Consider the following 19,127-nt stretch of genomic DNA (forward strand, 5'->3'; position numbering starts at 1 on the left):
CTGTCGCTACCCATCGGTCTGTGCCTCTGCCAGTCTATTTCTCTGTCACTGTCTATCCCTGTCTGTCACTGCCTCTGTCTTTCACTGTATTTTTCATGTCTGTCAATATCTCTGTCTGTCTGTCTTTGTTTCGTTGTCTCTGCCCATCCTGTCTCTGTCTTTTTGTCTGTGTATATCTGTCTCTGCGTTTCTCTCTCCATACCAGCATATATCTGGGACAGTCTTTGTTTCTGTCTCTTTATTGCTGTCTATGCTTGCTTTTCCATCTTTCTCTGTCTGCCTGTCTGTCTCTGCCTGCCGTCATTTACTGTCGCTTACTCTGCCATGTCTCTGTCGGTCTTTTTCTCTGTCTCAGTCTCTGTCCCTTTGCCTTTCCCCGACTCTCTGTGTCTGTCTGCATTTCTCTCTAAGAGTGTCTTTGTCCCTGTCTCTCAGTCTCTGTCCATCTGTCACTATCTGTGTCCTGCTCTCACTGTCTGGCTCTGTCTCTGTTTCTGTCTTTAACTGTCTGTCACTGCCTGTCTCTGACTTTCTGCCTGTCTCCGTCTCTTTGTCTCTGTCGATCTCTCTCTACTTATCTATATCTGTCCATATGTCTATGTCTCTATGTCTCTGTCAGGCTGTCTCTACCTCGGTCTTTCTGTCTCCCTCTCTCTCCCTGTCTCTGTATTTCTGTCTCTATGTCTATCTCTGTGTCTGACTATTTATCTGTCTCTCGGACGGCCTCTGACACTTTGTCTCTGACCGTTTGACTCTTTCCATCTACCACTGCCCATCTCTCTCTTTCCATCTGTCTCTGTCTCTTTGTTTTTGCCCTACTGTCTCTTTCTGTCCATCTCCATCTGACGGCCTTTCTCTGTCTATCTCTGCCTCTGCCTATTTCTGTCGTTCTCTTTCTCTTTCCCTGTCTGTATCTGTCCTTCTGTCTCTGCCAGTCTTTCTCTATTTTTGTGTGTCTCTATGATTCTATAAACATTATTTATCTGTATCTGTGATTTTCTGTCCATCTGTCTCTGTCCGTGTGTCTCTCTCCGACTCTCTCATTCTCTTCCTCTCTCTGCCAGTCTCTGACACTGCATCTGTCTGTCTCTATCTGTCTGCATCTGTCCTTATGTTTCTGTCGGCGTCTGTCTCTGTCTCTCTGTCTCTCTCCGTCTATCTCTGTCCGTTTGTCTCTCTCTGTCTGTCTCCGTCTCCTCCAGTTTCTGTCAGTCTCTTTTGCTGTATCAGTCGTCTCTGTCATTCTGTCTCTGTCTGTCGCGGCTGCTCTCTTTTTCTGCCTCCATCTGTCTCTGTCTCATTTCTTTCACTGTTTGACTCTGTCTCTTTGTCTCTTGTCTATCTGTCTTTATCTGACTCTCTAGGAAGTTCTGTCCCTATCATTCTTTGTTTATGCCTGTCTTTATTCTAGCTGTCATCCTCTCTCTGTCCCGGCCCATGTCTGTGTCTCTGCCTGTCTATGTACCTGTCACTGTCTACCTCTGCATGTTACTGCCTCTGTCTTTCATTGTATGTCTCTGTCTCTCACTGCATCTGTCTGGCTGTCTTTGCCTCTTTGTCTTGGCCCCTCTTTTCTCTGCCTTCTGGCTCGGCCCGTCTCTCTCTGTCTTTCTCTCTCTGTCTTTTTGTCTCTGCATGTCTCTCTCTCTGTGCATGTCTGACCGCCTCCCTCTGTCCCTGGCCATCTGTCTCTCTCTCTCCCTGCCTGTCTATACCTCTGAATCTGTCTATCCCTGTCTGTAACTGCTTCAGTCTTTCAATTTCTGTCTCCTGTACGATAGAGTTTACCTGTAGGATTTAGTAAACATTATTAACATTCTACAACCATTTTTATATAACTATAAAATGTGAAATTGTATGTTAAAAACCTAAAATGCCTGTGTAACTGGCGAATGGCTGAGACCAAAGCAGGATGGGAAAATTATGCCAACCTGACTAAAAACCTCTGTTTGAAATGACTGAAGTATGGAATGCAGTGCTAAAGAAACACGGTGACTGTCAGGGACATGGGTTTCGGTAATGTTATGGGGAAGTGATAAGAGCTATAGGAGAGAGAATGGAGTTGGAGCCTTCATTTTAAGCAGCAGAAAAATAAACTCTTTACAAAACACCTCAAGGATGTTCTGTAAAGTGAAGTTCTTAGATAAGGTTAATTTGTAATGCACAGAAAGAGGCTGAGTGGAACTAACGAGGTCATCAGATCATTGTTAAGAAAAGGGGAGGTAATCATAGACCGTACTTGTGAAGGTCAGAATGGTGACACAGCCCAAGCAGCTGCAAGTTGCTATGTATTTTGAAGGGGTAAGAAAGGTACAAAGGAACAGCTATTGAACACTGGAAGCAGCGCAACACCAGAGGATGAGAAGCTTCAGTCAACAGAACAGAGCAAGAGAGTAAAGAGACCGCGCCACAGTCACTCAGAAGGAATGCCGGATTTCATGAAACAGACTGCGACTATCGTCTGGTGAAGTTTTACTTCTTTCTACTGGATGTTTAATACTTAATAAACCTCGTTTACTTACACACAATATACCTGGACCCAGAGTGGTTTGTGTAGCCATGGACTGTTTTACTGATACACAATGTACCTGGACCCGGAGTGGTTTGTGTCGTCACAGACTGTTTTACTGACACACAATGTACCTGGACCCGGAGTGGTTGGTGTAGTCACGGACTGTTTTACTGATGCACAATATACCTGAACCCAGAGTGGTTTGTGTAGTCACGGACTGTTTTACGGATACCCAGTATAACTGAACCCAGTGTGGTTTGTGTAGCCATGGACTATTATACTGATACACAATATACCTGGACCCGGAGTGGTTTGTGTAATCATGGACTGTTTTACTGATACACAATATACCTGGACCCAGAGTGGTTTGTGTTAACATGGACTGTTTTACTGATACACAATATACCTGGATCCAGAGTGGTTTGTGTAGTCACGGACAAATTATTATAAAGAGCTTCTGAAAGCTACAGATTGGTGGCCAACGTGGGGGTGTGATGTTTTACTGAAACCAGATCTATTGTACATAAGGCAGGAGCTTGGATTTTTGCTTAGATTTTCGTCTGATCAACGAAAGTCCTGGTGGAAAGTTAGGTTATCTAACATATTGTTTCTCTTTTACGTACAGCAAGATGTCATGTGAGAATATTTTTGCAGACTTTGAAATGGTTAATGAAGATGTGCGGGAATGTACAGTTACAGTTGTTAGTAGAATAATGTCTATCAAATGTTAAAACCAAGTCAGAGGACAATCAGGATAAATTAGAAAAAGACAAGCTACGGCAGATAGAAGAGAATCTAACGTTAACGGAGGTAACAAAAACGTTAACGGGCGAGAAGTCAAACTGGGAAAAAGAGGCTGTAGAGTTAAAAAGTAAGATTTATGTTCTTCAGTGCCTGGTCGATGCTTCGACAGCAATAATTCAGCAACAGAGCATTAATACAGTTCAAGCCAGCACTGCAATGCAGAACCTTGAGGAGGCTTGCTGTCAGGTAGGCTCCTAAACAAAAGACAATGAACATCTTACCAGAAAATTAAATGGTTCACAAAAAACCCTAAGAGAGGCTCTTCAGCACCCCCAGATGGAGTCGGACCACTGACAGTTTCATATTAATATACAGCAGTTGGAAAACCAGTTGGGTAAACAACGGGCTGTAATAGCGGCGCAAGAATGGCAGTAAGCATGGTACGGTTGATAGATTGTAAGAAATGGAAGAAACGTTTAACCGAGGCCTCGGATGTTGGAATTCATCAAACAACATTTTGCAGAAAACGACGGTGGAAAAATTAACATTTGGAGATGGTGTGGATTGAACACAGTACCTTACCATGGAGCTACATCCGCAACTAGTGTTTTGCTGTATTGAAGGATAGAAGGACTGGCAGCCTTATCTTTCTAATCTTCCTTTGTGTTCCAAGGCTATGCTGAAGTAGGAGCACCTGATACAACTGAGTGAAGAGAAGAATTCTGGGCTGGTCAATCCGAGAACAGAGAAATGAAAACGAAGAGTTGGGGAATTTTTTGGCCTCTTCCCTCTAGGAAAAAGTAGAGTGAGTGGAGAGCTCACATCGGCCTTTATCATTATGGAGGGGTTAAAATCATAGAATATTACAGCACAACAGGGGCCATTCAGCCTGACGTGCCTGTGCCGGCTCTTTGAAAGAGCTTACCAATTTCATCCAACACCCCAGCGTTTTTCCAACAACGCTGCGAATTAGTTCCCTTCAAACATATGTCTAATTGCCGTTTGAAGTTGCTGTCGAATCTGACTCCACTACCTTTTTAGGTAATGCGTCCCCGCACTTTAAAAACATCTGTGTGGCAATATATATTACATGTATGACGTCTGGTTACTTGTCAGAGGAATTAGTTTCTCTACCTGCTCTATCAAATCCCTTAATTATTATGCATATCTCTATGAAGCAACCCTTATTGGCATAGGGTCAAGCAATCTGAGAGTTAAATGCGTGGCTCAAAGAGTGGTGTGTGAAAAGCGGTTTTAATTCATGGGACACAGGCACCAGAACTGAAGAATGAGAGATCTGTTCCATTGGGACGGGCTCCACTTATACCGGGCTGGGACCAGCATCCTGGCGAATCGAATAACTGGGGTTGTAGATAGGGCTTTAAACTAAAACAAGGAGTGGGAAGGATGAGTTGTGGGGAAATTTGGACATCTAAAGAGAAAAGTCAAGGCCACACAGCAATGTAGTGATTGGGTAAAAATAAGCATAATGTAACAGGAAGGGACAGAATTTAATGGTACCACTGCAGAAGAGAATAAGTTCAAAGCTGGGAATAGTGGTCAAAAATTAAAATAAACCTTCTTTATCTGAATGCGTGAAAGATTCGTAACAAGATAGACGAATTAATGGCACAAACAGAGATAAATGGGTTTGCTCTAATAGCCATTACAGAGATATGGTTGCATGGTGGCTAATGTTGGGAACTAAATGTTCCAGCATAATTGACGTTTCTAAAAGACAGCCAGAGGGGAAACGGAGGGGGAATGGCCCTCCTAATTTCAAGATGGCATAAGGAAAGTAGTGAGAAAGTAACTTGGCTCAGAAGATCAGAAAGTAGATTAAGTATGGGTGGAGATAAGGAATAACAAGGGACAGTAAACACCCGTAGGTGTAACATTTAGGCCACATAGGAGTAGCAATACCGTTGGACAGAATATTAATCAAGAAATAGTAGGAGCTTGCAACAAATGTAATGCAATGATATTGAGGGATGGTAATCTTCATATAGACTGGGGAAATCAAATTAGCAAAGGTAGTCTGGAGAAGGAGTTCATGGAATGCTTTCGGGACAGTTTCCCAGAATAATATGTTATGGAATCAACCAGGGACCAGACTGTTTTAGATCTTGTATTGTGTAATGCGACAGGGTTAATAAGCTGTCTCATAATAAAGGATTCTGTGGGGCAGAGTGATCATAATATGATGGAATTTTACATTACTTTTGAGATGGATTTGCCTGAATCGGAAACTAGAGTTTTAAACTTAAATAAAACCAATTACGTAACTATGAGGGGTGAGAGGTAGAGGTAGATTGGGAAAATGTATGCCATTAGATAAGCAGTGTCTAGCACTTAACGAAATATTTCATAATTCTCAACAAGATACATTCCATTGTGAAACATAAACTCCACTGGAAAAGTGATCCAACCGTGGCTAATTAAAAAAGTTAAGGATAGCATTAGATTGAAAGAAGAAGCTCATAATGTTGCAAATATTAACAGTAAGCCTGAGGATTGGGAGAGTGTCAGAAACCAGCAGATGTTGACCAAAAGTTAGATAAAAAGGGAAAAATTAGAATATGAGAAAACTAGCAAGAAATAGAAAAGCAGATTGTAAGAGTTCCTACAAGTATGTACAAAGTGAAAGATTATCTCAAGTAATCGATGGCTTAGAGGTTGAGACAGGAGAAATTATTATGGGGAATAAGGAAATGGCAGAAACTTTAACAAATATTTTGTATCTGTCTTCACAGTAGAAGACACACAAAGCACACCGAAAATCGCGGGGAACTAATGGTGTAATGAGGGTCAGGAACTTAACTTAATTACTATAAGTAGAGAAAAAGTACAAGTGAAACTGCGGGTGTAAAATCCGACAAATCCCCTACAACTGACGGCCTACATCCAAGGTTCTAAAAGCGGTGGCTGAAGAGATAGTGGATGCATTGGTTTTGATATTTCAATATTGCCTAGACTCTCGAAAGGTTCCAGCGGATCGGAAGGTCGCAAATGTAACACTGCTATTCAAGGAAAGATGGAGAGAAACAACAGGGAACCACAGGTCAGTTAGCCTGACATCCGTTGTCGGAAAAATGCTGGAATCCATTGTTAAGGAAGTGGTATCAAGTCACTTAGAAAATCATAACTTTATTCGGCAAAGACAACATGGTTTTATGAAAGGGAAATAATTTTTGACAAAATTATTATAGTTTTTGGAGTATGTAACTACCAGAGTAGATAAAAGCGAACCAGTGCATATAGTATATTTGGATTGACAAAAGGCATTCGATAAGTTGCCATATAAAAGTGTATTACACAAGATTAGGGCTGATGGCTTGGGGGTAATTTAGTAGCATGGATAGAGGATTGGTTAATGGATAGAAAAAAGAGAGTACGTCTAAACGGACCTTTTTCAGGTTAGCAGGAAGTAACTCGTGGGGTATCGCAAGGAGCAGTGTTGGGGCCTCAACTATTTACAATTTATATTAATAATCTAGATGAAGGGACCGAAAATAACGTATCCAAGTTTGCTGATGACACAAAGCAGGGTGGGACAGTAAGCTGTGAGGAGAACACAAAGAGGAAGCAATGGGGTATAGATAGACTAAGTGAGTGGGCAGTAAGTTGACTGATGGAGTATAATGTAGAGAAATGAGAGGTTATTCACTTTGGTAGGAATAATAGAAAAACAGAATATTTTTTAAATGGTGAGAAACTTTCAAATGTTGGTGTTCAGAGAGATGTGGGTGTCCTCATGCAAGAAACACAGAAAGTTAGCATGCAGGTACAGCAAGCAATAAGGAAGGCAATTGGCATAGTGGCCTTTATTGCAAGGGGTTTCGAGTATAAGATAAGGAAGTATTGATACCATTGTACAGGGCCTTGGTGAGACCACACCTGGAGTACTGTGCACAGTTCTGGTCTCCTTATCAAAGGAAGGATATACTTGCCTTGGAGGCGGTGCAACATAGGTTCACTAAATTGATTCCTGGGATGAGGGTGCTGCCATATGATGAGAGATTGTGTAGAATGGGCCTATGCTCTCTGGAGTTTAGAAGAATGAAGGTGATCTCTTGAAACAATAAAGATTCAGAAGGGGATTGACAGGGTAGATGCTGAGAGGGGTATTCCACTGGCTGAAGTGTTTGGAATAAGGGGGCATAGTCTCAGGTTAATGGGTAGTCCATTTGAGACTGAGATGAGGAGGAATTTTTTCACTCAAAAAGTTGTGAATCTTTATAATTCGCTGCCCCAGAGGGCTGCGAATGCTGAGTCTCTGATTATATTCAAGGTTGAGATAGATATATTTTTGGACCCTCTGAGAATCAAGGGATAAGGCGATCGGGCGGGAAAGATGACTTGAGGTCAATGATCTGCCATGCTCTTATTGCATGACGGAGCAGGCTCCAGGGGTCGTATGGTCTAATACTGCTCTTACTTCTTAAGTGTTTATGTTCTTATATTATTTTGTTAATCCTCTCTGCTCTAAGGAGAACAATACCAGGCTATCCAATTTCTCCAAATAACTGAAATCCCTTAACCCTGGTAGCATTCTCGTAAATCTTCTCTGAGCCCTCTCCAAGGCCTTGCCATCCTTCCCAAAGTGTATGCCCATATTTGAATGCAATACTCCAGCTGAGGCTAACCAGTGTTTTATGAAGATCATAAAGCCATCAGTCGTGTTTTTTTAACGCTCTTAGGCCTATTAGAATTATTATTTAATGTGGCCACGTTTGGTTTAAACCGTTGATTTCTCTGGCTGCCACTTTTTTTTTCTCCTTCCTGTCTTTTGCTTTTGATCTTGTTTCCCATTCCTCTGTCTTCCTGCTCAGGTACCCACCCCCCTGCCATTTTAGGTTAACCCCTCCCCCACAGCACTAGCAAAGACTCTCCCTAGGACATTGGTTCCAGCCCTGCCCAGGTGCAAACCGTTGGTTTGAACTGGCCCCACCTCCCCCAGAAACGGATCCAATATCCCAGGAACATGAATCCCTCTCCCTGGCACCATTCCTCTAGCCACGTATTCATCTGAAGTATCCTTCTATTTATACTCTGACTAGCACGTGGCGCTGGTAGCAATCCTAATCTCCTAACTCCCTATATTACGCTTTTAGGACATCATCCCGCTTTTTAACTATATCCTTGGTGCCTATATGCACCACAACAACTGGCTGTTCACCCTCCCCTGCCAAGATGTTCTGCAACCGCTCGGAGACATCCTTGACCCTTGCACCAGGGAGGCAACACACCAACCTGGAGTCTCGTTTGCGGCCGCAGAAACGACTATCTATTCCCCTTACAATAGAATCCCCTATTACTATAGCTCTACCCCTCTTTTCATTCCATTCTCTGCAGCAGATCCAACCCTGGTGCCAGGAAGTTGGCTGCTGCTGCCATCCTCTGATAAGCCATCCCCCCCAACTGTACTCAAAGTGGTGCATCTGTTGGAGAGGGGGATGGCCACAGAGGACCCCTGCACTACCTGCCTGGGCCTAGTACTCTGCCTGTTGGTAACCCATTCCCTTTCTTCCTGTCCAAAGTCTACCTGCGGTGCGTCCAACTCCGTAAACGTGCTATTCACGATTCCCTGAGCATCGTGAACGCTCCACTATGCATCCAATCGCAGCTCCAGTGCCGCAATAACTTCGTCCAGCATGGTCATTGCTTCCAGTAAGGCTTGCTCCTGTTCCATTTCAGTCTTGCCTTAAATCAAAATGATATCCTGTCGCAGGGAAAATCACCAGGACATTCTAATAAACGTGGCGTTTTCCTGAGCAAACAACATGAGAGGGCTGTCCTATGATGAGAGATGGGCCTATACCCTCGGGAGTTTAGAAGAATGAAAGCTGATCTCATTGAACCATACAAGATTCTGAAAGGGATTGAAAGGGTAAATGCTGAGAGGTTGTTTCCCTTGGCTGGAGTGTCTAGAACTTGGGGGCATAGTCTCAGGATAAGGGTTAGGCCATTTAAGACCGAGATGAGGAGGAATTTCTTCACTCAGAGGATTGTGCATCTTTGGAGTACTCTGCCCCAGAGGGATGTGAATGCTGAGTGTTTGCGTATATTCAAGGCTGAGATAGATAGAGTATTACGGCTCAATGGGCCACATGGCTCTAACCACACACACTCATCAATACATAAAGAAGTAATGGAAAAGGTTTACTTCTCTAAAAATCCTGCTGCCGGTATCATGACTCGCACCAAGTTTCGTTCACCGACCACCCACTGTGCTCGCTGTCCTGCATTAGGTTACGGTCCAGCAACACCTCGATTTCAAAATTCTCTTGTTTTCAAATCTCTCCACGGGCTCGCCCCTCCTTTTCCTTGGAAACTCCAACCAACACACAGAGTACAACCAGTACACACTTCAAGGCCATGCAGAAACGCAGCGCGCTGCAGGTCACGTGCATTTGGCGATCCGGCATTTAAAGAGAAAAAACGTGCATGTGCTGAATTTTGAATAGGTCGCACAGCCCGTTCATGGGCCGGGCGGGACAAAGCAACAAATTAGAGGGACCATTGCCTATAACTCCCCGAGATCATATAATAGAATGGTTGCAGCACAGAAGGAGGACATTCGGCCTGTCGAGACCGTGCCGGCTCTCTGAAACAGCACTTCCGCTATTCCCACACCCCCACCCTTTCCCCGTAGCCCTGCATTTTTTTTCCTTTCAGGTCCATATCGAATTCCCTTTTGAAAGCCACAAATGAATCTGCCTGCAGCACCCTTTCAGGCAGTGAATTCCAGATGCTATCCACACGATACATAAACAATTTTCCCTCATGTTGCCTTTGATCTCTGTGCTCCTATTTTGTGTATACCTATTTTATTTGCTTCAGCTTTGACGGGTGTGCTTTCAGCTGCCTAGGCCCTAAAATCAGGAATTCCCTCCCGAAACTGCGCCACTTCTCTGTCTGTCCTCCTTTAAGACGCTCCTTAAAACCTAATTTTTCGACCAAGCTTTTGGGCATGTATCCTAAAATCTGAAATACAAAAGCAAAATACTGCGGATGCTGGAATTCTGAAATAAAAACCGAAAATGCAGCAAATACACAACAAGTCCTGCAGCATCTGTGGAGAGCGTAACAGAGTTGTTGGAGAGAACAGCAGAACTTCATCAATGTGGGCATTCTTAAAACAGAACTGGCAGTAAATTAAACAGTAATACAGTTCTGACGAAGGGTCATCGACCTGAAAAGTTAACCCTGTTTTTCTCTCTCCACAGATGCTGCATGACCTGCTGAGTATTTCCAGCATTTTCTGTTTTTATGCCCTAATAACTTCTTGTGCGGCAGGGTGTGAAATTGTGTTTGATTACGCTCCTGTGGAGTGCCTTGGGACGCTTTACTACATTAATGGTGCTATATAAATACACGATAACAAGTCAATAAGGAGGAACTGTTTCCAGTGTCAGTTACAGGGGCATCAGAATTAAGAAAATTTGCAAAAGAACCAGTAGGATGTTTCCCCGCCTCGCCCTCGAGAAGGTGCAGAAAAGTGATGCAGCAAATTGTTGTGAGTGCCTGCAATGCTCTGCCTGAAAGGGTGGTGGAAGAAATTGAATAGTAATGTGGAAAAGTAAATTTGGATAATATTTGAAGGGAAAATAAATGCAGGGATTTAGTGAAAGAACAGAGGAATATGATTAATTGGATAGCCCTTTGAAACAGGCAGCAGAGGTAGGTTGGGCAGAATGACCTGGTTCTGTGCTGTTTCATTGTTTCTGTAGTTAACAAGGTTATACATTTTGCCAAAGTGCAGATTCGGCAGGCAGATTTGAAATTCGGGTTGTACGCGGTTTGGACTTGTAAGTGCAAATAATTTTTGATTTTTTGTGCAAAATATGTAATTTCTTAGTTGTAAGGATGTATATCAATGTGAACGTAGAGAGAAATTGAAATGTGAGCTTTGGGAATCGCTGATGAGTCAATTTGAATAGGCTGTGTTTTGGAGAAAGGCCCTTTTGTATCACAGCTCCCTCTGCCGGGAATAAAGCAAAGTTAACATTGAACGCAAAATAACAGTGCATTTGAGAACTTAGTTGAAAGCCTAACTTTAATTGTAAAGCCAGGGGGGAGCAGGAACGCAGTATTCACTATCACAAATTTTGCAGTCGAGTATCCCGCATTTGAGGACATCGCAGGCGTCAGCACACCCGAAATGCATGGGCTAGACTCGTCCTGTAAAAATCACCTTCATGATCATGGTCACTCTCCCCTGCCAGGTAAGTATGCTTTCCATTGGCACACATTGCCTTGCCACATCATTCACTGCCTCTTACCGTCTCAACGATTAATTTTTTTTAACCAAAATTCCCCCTTCATTCAGGAAGTGCTGCTGTTTTCTCATGTCGATTCTGCTAAAATATTGCATTATATAATGATATACCCTTTGACATAACGCTGCAATAATTAAGAGCCAGGCATTTATATTTGCATGTTGCCCTGAAAAGGAAACGAATGCTCCCTCAGTATCTATTATTCAGGCCACGGAATGTTTTCTGGAAATAAGTCTCTCCTTATATGTATTGCATCTGCAGTAAATATTTGTCATATCTTCACATGAACAATAATTCAGAATCTGATGTGTTTGAAAAAGCAATTTTCAACTTTTGCCCATAAAGACCGACAGGGACATAGTGAGGTTCTGGCCCATCAAGTCTTCATCACTTGTCACATTCACTCACACTGGTTGAAATGTTTCACCAATAAACCTACATTCTTTTGTCTAAGCGGGTTTCACATTGTTGTCTTATAATAGTCCTGTGAAGTGTCTTGGGACGTTTTAACTATTTTAAAGGCGCTATATAAATACAAGTTGTTGTTGTCGTTTGTAATCTTTCTCACTCTTTTCAGTATGATCATTCAGTATAAGCATAGTCGTTAAATGATATAAGGAAAAGCCACATTAACAGCTTAGAGACGGAGGTGGTTAATAAATGTCCCTTTATGTTGTTATATGTAAGGGAAACACCGGAAATATTGAAGTATTCGAGGCAACAGTGCAGCAATCCTAACTTCCTCCAGCATGGTCAGTGCTTGCAGTAAGGCTTTCTCCTGTTCCATTTCAGTCTTGCCTTAAACCAAAAAGATGTCCTGTAGCAGGGAATATCATCAGGACATTCTAATAACCGTGGAGTTTTCCTGAGCAAACAGCAGGAGAGGGCTGTCCTATGATGAGTGATGGGCCTATGCTCTCGGGAGTTTAGAAGAATGAGAGGTGATTTCATTGAACCATACAAGATTCTGAAAGGTATTGAAAGTGTAGATGCTGAGAGATTGTTTCCCTTGGCTGGAGTGTCTAGAAGTTGGGGGCATAGTCTCAGGGTAAGGGTTAGGCCATTTAAGACCGAGATGAGGAGGAATTTCTTCACTAAGAGGGTTGTGCATCTTTAGAATTCTATGCCCCAGGGGGATGTGAATGCTGAGTGTTTGAGTATATTCAATGCTGAGATAGAGAGATTATTATGGCTCAATGGGCCGCATGGCTCTAACCACACACACACATCAATACATAAAGAAGTAACAGAAAAGGGTTACTTCTCCAAAAACCAAGCTGCTCATATCGTGACTCGCACCAAGTCTCGTTCACCCATCAGCCCCTGTGCTCGCTGACCTGCATTGGGTCACAGTCCAGCAACGCCCCGATTTTAATAATCTACTGTTTTCAAATCCCTCACGGGCTCGCCCCTCCCTTTGCCTGTAACCTCCAACCAATACACACTACAACCAATACTCACTTAAAGCCCGCGCAGAAACGCAGCGCGCTGCAGTCCCCGTGCATCTGGTGAGCCAGCATTTAAAGAGAAAATACGTGCACGTGCTGATTTCTGAATAGGTCGCACAGCCCGTTGACGGGGCCGGGCGGGCCAAACAAACAAATTAGAGGGACCATTGCCTACAACTCTCCGAGATCATATAATAGAATGGTTGCAGCACAGAAGGAGGCCATTCGGCCTGTGGAGCCCGTGTCAGCTCTCTGAAACAGCACTTCAGCTAGTCCCACTCCCCCACCCTTTCCCCGTAGCCCTGCAATTTTTTTCCTTTCAGGTCCATATCCAATTCCGTTTTGAAACCCACAACTGAATCTTCCTCCAGCACCCTTTCGGGCAGTGAGTTCCAAAAGCTATCCACACGCTACATAATCAATGTTCCCTAATGTTGCCTTTGATCTCTGTGCTCCTGCAACTCGGGCCTCTTGCATATTACTGTTTTATTTGGTTCACCGTTGACGGGCATGCTTTCAGCTGCTTGGCCCTAAAATCAGTAATTCCCTCCTGAAACTGCGCCACTTCTCTGCCTCTCCTCCTTTAAGATGCTCCTTAAAACCTGACTTTTCGACCACGCTTTTGGTCATCTGCCCTAATATCTCAAATACAAAAACAAAATACTGCGGATGCTGCAAATCTGACGTAAAAACCGAAAATGCTGCAAATACACAGCAAGTCCTGCAGCATCTGTGGAGAGAGTAACAGAGTTGTTGGTGAGAAGAGCAGAACTTCATCAATGTGGGCATTCTTAAAAGAGAACTGGCAGTAAATTAAACACTAATACAGTTCTGACGAAGGGTCATCGACCTGAAAAGTTAACCCTGTTTTCTCGCTCAACAGATGCTGCCTGATCTGCTGAGTATTTCCAGCATTTTCTGTTTTTATGTCCTAATATCTCCTTGTGCGGCAGGGTGTGATATTTGGTTTGATAACGCTCCTGTGGAGTGCCTTTGTGACGTTTAACTACATTAATGGTGCTATATAAATACAAGATAACAAGTCAATAAGGAGAAACTGTTTCCAGTGTCAGTTACAGGCACAACAGATTTAAGAAAATTTTCAAAAGAACCAGTCGGATGTTTCCCCGCCTCCCCCTCGTGAAGATGAAAAAAAGTGATGCAGAAAATAGTTGTGAGTGCCTGCAATGCTCTGCCTGAAAGGGTGGTTGAAGCAAATTGAATAGTAATGTTGAAAAGGTAATATGGATAATATTTGAAGGTAAAATAATTGCAGGGATTTGGTGAATGAACAGAGGAGTATGATTAATTGGATAGCCCTTTGAAAGAGCCAGCAAAGGTACGATGGGCCGAATGTCCTGGTTCTGTGCTGCATCATTGTTTCTGTAGCTAACAAGGATAAACATGTGGCCAAAGTGTAGAGTTGGCAGGCAGATTTGAAAATCTGGTTGTACGCGGTGTGGACATGTAAGTCTGAATAATTTTTGATCTTTTGTGCAAAATATGTATTTGCTTAGTTGTAAGGATGAATATGAACGTGAGCGTAGAGAGAAATGGAAATGTGAGCTTTGGGAATCGCTTATGAGTCAATTTGAATAGGCTGTGTTTTGGAGAAAGGCCCTTTTGTATCGCAGCTCACCCTGTGGAGAATAAAGCAAAATATTACAAGCAGAACAACACTGCATTTGAGAGCTAGTTGAAAATCTAACTTTTAATTATAAAGCCAGGTGAGAGCGCGAACGCAGTCCTGCACTACCACAGATTTTGCAGCCGAGTATCCCGCATTTGAAGACATCGCAGGCATCAGCACACCCGAAGTGCAATGGACTAACCTCATCGTGGTAAAACCATCTTCATGATCATGGTTTCTCCACTGCCAGGTAAGTATAATTTCCATCGGCACACATTGCCTCGCCACATCATTCACTGCCTCTTACTGTCTCAATGACTCATTTTTTAAATCAAAATTCCCCCTTCATTCAAAGAGTGCTGTTGTTTTCTCATGTCGATTCCGCTAAAATATTGCAATATATAATGATATGCCCTTTGACAAATCGCTGCAATAATAAAGAGCCGGACAAGCATATTTGCATATCACCCTTAAAAGGAAACGAACTCTCCCTCAGTAACTTTTCTTCAGGCCATAGAAAGTGTTCGGGAAATAAATCTCTCCTTATATGTATTGCATCTGAAGTAAATATTTGTCATATCTTCATATGAACAATCATTCGGAATCTGATGTGATTAAAAAAGCAAGTTTCAACTTTTGCCCAAAAAGACCGATAGGGACATAGTGAGGTTTTGGCCGATCAAGTCTTCATCACTTGTCACATTCACTCACTGTGGTTGAAATAATTGACCAATAAACCTACCTTCTTTTGTTTAAGTGGGTTTCACATTGTTGTCTTATAATAGTCCTGTGAAGTGTCTTGGGACGTTTTAACAATGTTAATGGCGCTATATAAATACAAGTTGTTGTTGTCATTTGCAATCTTTCTCACTCTTTTCAGTCTGATAATTCAGTATAATCTTTGTGATTAAATGATATAAGGAAAAGCCACATTAAGAGCTTAGAGACGGAGGTGGATAATAAATGTCCCTTTATCTTGTTATATGTAAGGGAGACACCGGAAATATTGAAGTATTCGAGCCAACAGTGCAGCAATCCTAACTTCCTCCAGCATGGTCAGTGCTTCCAGTAAGGCTTTCTCCTGTTTCATTTCAGACTTGCCTTAAATCAAAATGATGTCCTGTAGCAGGGAATATCACCAGGACATTCTAATAACTGGCGTGTTCCTGAGCATACAACATGAGAGGGCTGTCCTATGATGAGAGGTGGTGATATACTCTCGGGAGTTTAGAAGAATGAGAGGTGATCTCATTGAACGAGACAAGATTCTGAAAGGGATTGAAAGGGTAGATGCTGAGAGGTTGTTTCCCTTGGCTGGAGTGCCTAGAACTTGGGGGCATAGACTCAGGATAAGGGTTAGGCCATTTAAGACTGAGATGAGGAGGAATTTATTCTCTCGGAGGGTTGTGCATCTTTGGAATTCTCTACCCCAGAGGGATGAGAATGCTGAGTGTTTGAGTATATTAAAGGCAGAGATAGATAGATTATTACGGCTCAATGGGCCACATGGCTCTAACCACACGCACTCATCAATACATAAAGAAGTAACAGAAAAGTGTTACTTCTCCAAAAACCCTGCTGCCCATATCGTGATTCGCAGCAAGACTCGTTCACCCATCACCCCCTGTGCTCCCTCACCTGCATTGGGTCACGGTTCAGCAAAGCCTCGATTTTAAAATTCTCTTGTGTTCAAATCCCTCCACGGGCTCACCCCTCGCTTTCCCTGTAACCTCCAACCAATACACACTACAACCAATATGCACTTCAAGGCGGCGCAGATACGCAGCGTGCTGCAGGGCCCGTGCATCCGGTGAGTCGGCATTTAAAGAGAAAAAACGTGCACGTGCTGATTTTTGAATAGGTCGCACAGCCCGTTGACGGGGCCGGGCGGGCCAAAGCATAAATTAGATGGACCATTGCCTACAACTCTCCGAGATCATATAATAGAATGGTTGCAGCACAGAAGGAGGCCATTCGGCCTGCCGAGATTCTGCCGGCTCTCCGAAACAGCACTTCAGCTAGTCTCCCTCCCCCACCCTTTCCCCGTAGCCCTGTAAATATCTTCCTTTCACGTCCATATCCAATTCCCTTTTGAAAGCCACAATTGAATCTGCCTCCAGCACCCTTTCAGGCAGTGAATTCCAGATGCTATCCATACGCTACATAAACAATTTTGCCTCAAGTTGCCTTTGATCTCTGTGCTCCTGCAATTCGGGCCTCTTGCGTATTCCTATTTTATTTTCTTCGCCGTTGACGGGCGTGCTTTCAGCTTCCTAGGCACTAAAATCAGGAACTCCCTCCCGAAACTGCGTCACTTCTCTGTCTCTCCTCCTTTAAGACGCTTCGTAAAACATAACTTTTCAACCAAGCTTTTGGTCATCTGTCTTAATATCTCAAATACAAAAGCAAAATACTGCGGATGCTGGAAATCTGAAAAAAATAAACAAAATGCTCCAAATACACAGCAAGTCAGGCAGCATCTTTGGAATGAGTAACAGAGTTTTTCGAGCAAGGAGCAGAAATTCTTCAATGTGGGCATTCTTAAAAGTGAAGTGGCAGTGAATTAAACTGTAATACAGTTCTGACGAAGGGTCATCGACCTGAAACGTTAACCCTGTTTTTCTCTCTCCACAGATGCTGCCTGACCTGCTGAGTATTTCCAGCATTTTCTGTTTTTACGTCCTAACATCTTCTTGTGACCCAGGGTGTGAAATTTTGTTTGATAACACTCCTATGGAGTGGCTTGGTACGTTTTACTACATTAATGGTGCCATATAAATACAAGATAACAAGTCAATAAGGAGAAACTGTTTCCAGTGTCATTTACAGGGGCAACAGATTTAAGAAAATTTGCAAAAGAACCAGTAGGATGTTTCCCCACCTCCCCCTCGAGAAGGTGAAAAAAGTGATGCAGAAAATTGTTGTGAGTGCCTGCAATGCTCTGCCTGAAAGGGTGGTTAAAGCTAATTGAATAGTAATGTTGAAAAGGTAATTTGGGTAATTTTTGAAGGTAAAATAATTGCAGGGATTTGGTGAAAGAACAGAGGAGTATGATTAATTGGATAGCCCTTTGAAAGAGCCAGCAGAGGAACGATGGGCCGAATGACGTGTTTCTGTGCTGTATCATTGTTTCTGTAGTTAACAAGGTTAAACATTTGGCCAAAGTGCAGAGTTGTCAGGCAGATTTGAACATCTGGTGGTACGCGGTGTGGACTTGTAAGTGAATTATTTTAGATTTCTTGCGCAAAATATGTAATTTATTAGTTGTAAGGATGAATATCAACGTGAGCGTGGAGAGAAATTGAAATGTGAGCTTTGGGATTCGCTTATGAGTCAATTTGAAAAGGCTGTGTTTTGGAGAAAGGCTCTTTTGCATCACAACTCTCTCTGTCGGGAATAAAGCAAAGTTAAAATTGAAAGCAAAATAACAGCGCATTTGAGAGCTTAGTTGAAAATATAACTTTAATTGTAAAGCCAGGAGAGAGCGCGAATGCAGTCCACCACTACCACAAATTTTACAGTCGAGTAACCCGCATTTGAGGACATCGCATGCGTCAGCACACCCAAAGTACGATGGACTAGCCTCAGCCTGGGAGAACCACTTTCATAATCATGGTCTCTCCACTGCCAAGTAAAGATGCTTTCCATACATTGGCTCGCCACATCATTCACTGCCTCTTACTGTCTCGATGACACATTTTTTAAATCAAAATTCCCCTTCATTCAGAAAGTGCTGCTGTTTTCTCATGTCGATTCTGCTAAAATATTGCAGTATATAATGATATACCCTTTGACGAAACTCTGCAATAACAAAGAGCCGGATATGCATAGTTGCCTATTGTCATTAAAAGGAAACGAACGCTCCCTCAGTAACTTTTCTTCAGGCCATGGAAAGTTTTCTGGAAATAAATCTCTCCTTATATGTATTGCATCTGAAGTAATAATCTGAAGTTTGTCTTATCTTCACATGAACAATAATTCGGAATCTGATGTGTTTGAAAAAGCAATTTTCAAGTTTTGCCCATAAAGACCGATAGGGACAACGTGAGGTTTTGGCCCATGAAGTCTTCATCACTTGTCACATTCACTCGCTGTGGTTGAAATGTTTCACCAATAAACCTACCTCCTTCTGTTTGAGTGTGTTTCACATTGTTTCTTATTCTAGTCCTGTGAAGTGTCTTGGGACGTTTTAACTATGTTAAAGGCGCTATATAAATACAAGTTGTTGTTGTCGTTTGCAATTTTTCTCACTCTTTCAGTATGATCATTCATTATAATCATACTGATTAAATGATATAAGGAAAAGCCACATTAAGAGCTTAGGGACGGAGGTGGATAATAAATGTCCCTTGATCTTGTTATATGTAAGGGAGACACCGGAAATATTGAAGTATTCGAGCCAACAGTGCAGCAATCCTAACTTCCTCCAGCATGGTCAGTGCTTGCAGTAAGGCTTTCTCCTGTTCCTTTTCAGTCTTGCCTTAAATCAAAATGATGTCATGTAGCAGGGA

At 42.7% G+C, this 19,127-nt stretch overlaps 3 non-coding genes across 3 annotated transcripts; all 3 read right to left on the reverse strand.

Annotated features, from left to right (window-relative positions):
* Positions 1 to 11,333: 11,333 nt before the first annotated feature.
* On the reverse strand, positions 11,334 to 11,492 carry LOC147088101 (U1 spliceosomal RNA). The gene has a single exon (XR_015075461.1). It is a non-coding gene; the product is annotated as a U1 spliceosomal RNA (small nuclear RNA).
* Positions 11,493 to 14,710: 3,218 nt separating this feature from the next.
* On the reverse strand, positions 14,711 to 14,874 carry LOC147088102 (U1 spliceosomal RNA). The gene has a single exon (XR_015075567.1). It is a non-coding gene; the product is annotated as a U1 spliceosomal RNA (small nuclear RNA).
* Positions 14,875 to 18,091: 3,217 nt separating this feature from the next.
* Positions 18,092 to 18,255, reverse strand: LOC147088103 (U1 spliceosomal RNA). The gene has a single exon (XR_015075558.1). It is a non-coding gene; the product is annotated as a U1 spliceosomal RNA (small nuclear RNA).
* Positions 18,256 to 19,127: the final 872 nt, after the last annotated feature.

This window comes from Somniosus microcephalus, unplaced genomic scaffold (assembly GCF_052327205.1).
Source record: "Somniosus microcephalus isolate GS21.2 unplaced genomic scaffold, FLI_Smic_1.0 unresolved_chr5, whole genome shotgun sequence".
In the NCBI taxonomy this organism is placed as follows: domain Eukaryota; kingdom Metazoa; phylum Chordata; class Chondrichthyes; order Squaliformes; family Somniosidae; genus Somniosus; species Somniosus microcephalus.